The following is a 4,195-nucleotide window of genomic DNA, read 5'->3' as shown; positions in this document are numbered from 1 at the left end:
TCTCCAATAATTAATCTACGGTCAACTATCTACACCTCATTATAAGAATTAAGTTATTTAATAAACCAAACAAATATAAGTATTGAGTGTAGAGGGTCAAAATGGCCAAATAAATTATAAGGTTGTAAAAGTGCACCTGTTATCAAACTAAGAGATTGTGGTTTCGAATTCCCCAACCAATTAATCCACCCCCAGAAGGACCTTGAGCTCTTGAAATTCCGTAGGAGGAATGTGGTTTTCCGTTAGTAGTGGTCACTGCTTTCGACCCATTCAATTACGATCATTGAAGTTGATAACTATTATTACATGTTAGAATCTCTTTGTTAAAATATATTTATAAATTATCATAATAATATGAACTGATACAGCCCTAGAAGGGTCAGAGATATTCTTTTAAACTTCTTAAAGATATACATTTTTTTAACGAGTTGGTGTTTTTTTTTTTACTTTCCTCTTGGTCATTTTTTACATTTGAAAGATATCTACAGATGACCACACGATGGTGGGAGGGTCAAGTTTTCATTACGTGGGATCGCTATAGAATTAAAACTAACCCTTTCCCCGAGACCGGATTCGAACCAGCATCGCTGCTTGTTGGGGATTTGAAATTAATAGAGTATATCTGATGTATCCACTTACTGAGGAATGACCAAAAGAAAAACTCATTCGTTCTAGGTAACTTTCTTCAATAATAGTAAGTTTATGATTTCTGTATTTAATTGGTATCAACTCAAAATACTAAACGTGATCTTGGTCTAAATTTTATTGATTGATAATAAATAATTTATATCGTACAAAATTCACCTTTAACACAGGGATAGGAGATACTTCACTTTGAAATGTGCTGGTTGGGTTATTATGAATGGACTGTATTTGTGAAATTTAATTGAAAGAAAATTGACTAATACTGAAAGAAAAAGAATCTTCTCAATAATTTACATGATTCTAGAGAGTGGACTTTAATAAACCATTTATGAAATCTATTATATAATTTATTGGGCCGTAAGGGGGTGGCTAAGAGAATACATGGTTAGGTTAGTTTCATAAATTTTGAATTGAAGCAACATAAAAAAATATTTTAATTTTTAAGTAATTTTTGTATTATTTCAATTTAATTATTCATATAGAGATTGATTTATTTTTTATTATAAAAGATAATTTTGTTTATTAAATAAATCAAAAATTTGTATCCATTTTTATCTCAACACTTTTATTTTTCACCAATCCAACGTTTCGGCCATTATTGCCATCCTCAAGAACATCTAAATATCTAACAGCTTATATTATATCTTCATTTTTAACACTTATAACAACCAAATTATTCACATATAACATAACATACCTTCAATATAATTTCTTCCTCACATTAATTTAAAGTTTCTTTTGGAGGCTATTCTGCCCAGGTCATTTTCTTTATTATAAGTTGAAACAGTCAATCATTAGAGAGTCATATTTATTATTAATAAGCTTTCTAAGCTTAAGTCTAGTTACCTATTTTTTAAAAATTTAAAATCATTAATATTTAATTTTTCTTATATAAGATTATCCACAATTAATTAAATTAATTAATAGGTCACTAGACTTAAGCTTAGTAAGCTTATTAATAATAAATATGACTCTCTAATAATTGACTGTTTCAACTTATAATAAAGAAAATGTCCTGGGCAGAATAGCCTGCAAAAGAAACTTTAAATTAATGTGAGGAAGAAATTTTTTTGAGGTTCTTTTTTTTTTTTAGTGAATAATGTTGTTGTTATAAGTGTTAAAAATGAAGATATAATATAAGCTGTTAAATATTTAGATGTTCTTGAGGATGGCTAGAATGGCCGAAACGTTGGACTGGTGAAAAATAAAAGTGTTGAGACAAAAATGGATACAAATTTTTGATTTATTTAATAAATAATTACCTTGTCTCAAGAAATTGAAATAATATAATTAAAGATAATTTTGTTTAATATAAAAATATGTAAGTGTTTGAGTGTATTCGAGATCTGACTCACGTAAACGGGTGGTGTAAACTATAACCTATGGTTATAAAAATTGTAAATACCATGATTGTGGATGGTTTATCATGGTTCATCAGATCCATACAGCGGCATCAGGCCAAGCCACAGTACACTCACTCCACAATTACGTATCCTTTTTTTTAATACAAAGAAGTTATTTGTTTTATTTTTTTTTATTAATAAAAAGGATTTAGTGAATGACATAAATTCTTCCTTATTAAAATACAATAGTTTATTTCATATCATCAGCAACGTTTCGGGAGATTTCCCCCATCTTCAGGCTGCTAAAAAACAAATTCAACAAAACCATAAACATGCGCTTACAATAACACTAATATATCATATACACTCAAAGAACTATTTATAAATTATTTACTTGTTCACAAAAACCTATATATGACATATAATTTTCTCCTATTTGTCATTCTTGCTAATATATTACAATATTAATGTCATTTAATGAGTAAAACTTGCTAATGGTCATACATTTTAGGAGAATAATTACCTTTCTGAAGGTTATCTTCCGTTCTGATAACAACCATATAGACTATAAAATAAAGCAAGTATTGTATTTTAATAAGGAAGAATTTATGTCATTCACTAAATCCTTTTTAATTCCATAAGACTCTTCCAGTAAAAGGATTATTAAATTTTTTATTAATATATTTGTAACATTGTTGATTCATTTATTTTCGTCTGCTTAATTTTTCTCAAGCTAATTTTTTTTTAATATTTGCAAATCCAAAATTCCCAGCACTACTTTTTACCTGGTAGGAGAAAAGCCCTGCACTGAGGCTCTCAATACAGGTAACAGGGGCCATTGAGGATGGCAAGTATTGATGAGTCGATGTAATTGTACGAAGAGCGTGGTCCAGTTGGCCAGGAAAGGAACTTCGCAGTGAGCGAATGTTCACTCTCAGCATTAAATATTGTTTTACTATTTGTCACAAGGGGCACTAATGATACTTATATTACGGGGGACCATCTTTCGTTTTCTAAATGGAACAAATATTGTTGAAGACATACTGCTTTAATCATAATGAGGTGTATATAGTTGGCCATAGGTTACTGATTGGAGAAGGTGGTTGGGGGGTTCGGCCTGTAAAGAAAAACATAAATAAACAAAAAAAATATTTATTTATCCCGACGTTTTGACCTGAGATTCAGGTCTTCATCAGGGCAATAGAACAAAAGAGATAACAATCATCATTTAGTGAAACATAAAATTGAAAATAAATAGTATACAAACAAATTTTGAATTATAAAAAATATTGAATTGAATAATACAAAATAATCAATTATTTCATTATAATTTAATATAATGTAGGTTATCAATAAAATATTTTATATAGTTCCAAATTTGTTTGTATACTATTTCTTTTCAATTGTATGTTTCTCTAAATGTCGTTGTTATCTCTTTTGCTCTATAGCTCTGATGAAGGCATGAAACTAAGGTCGAAATATCAGCATAAATAAATATTTTTTCATTTATTTATGTTTTTCTTTGCCGACCAGTCCCCCTGACCATCTTTATAAATCAATTACTGCTTTCATCATTATTCAGACGATTTGTGTTCAGGCCACTTTTTGCTCCGCTACTATAATTGATAACTACATAATTAATAATTAAATTCCGAACTCAATTTCCTCTCTTTATCATCCATTTCACTGTATTCGTTGTTGCTAGCAGAGATAATTCTTATCTACTGCAGTGACAACATGTTTGGATTAGTGATAATAGTGTGTATATCTTTCTTACTTAGTTAAAAGTGTCTTAGTTTTAATTCACCTATTTTTCACCTATCTTCATTTATTTCACCTGAATTTCATCATCCTTATTTATCATCATCAATTCACCTCTCTAACTTCTATCCTGTGTCAATCTACATTTTTCACCTCTAAAAGTATCTCACCTATTCGTATAATAGTAATTTCTGTTTCTATAACCCACCTTATAATAGTAATTAATTAAAAATAATAATCACTTATAATCAGCAATGATATCTACCATTCTAATCTATTAATGTTTTATTTTTTAAACAAAGCTATTTAGGTTAGTTTTATTTTGTATCCAAGTAGTATCTTTTAATTTTCATTTATTTTCTTCTTAAATTATCCTTTTATTGTTTCAACTTCATTTTTATCAGTCAAAGAAGATTTTGTTGTTGTTTATTTCTGTTTTACCAAGG

Source organism: Halyomorpha halys, unplaced genomic scaffold (genome assembly GCF_000696795.3).
Source record: "Halyomorpha halys isolate HHAL.00 unplaced genomic scaffold, Hhal_1.1 Scaffold153.1, whole genome shotgun sequence".
Classification (NCBI taxonomy): Eukaryota; Metazoa; Arthropoda; class Insecta; order Hemiptera; family Pentatomidae; genus Halyomorpha; species Halyomorpha halys.
This window is presented reverse-complemented; position numbering follows the sequence as displayed.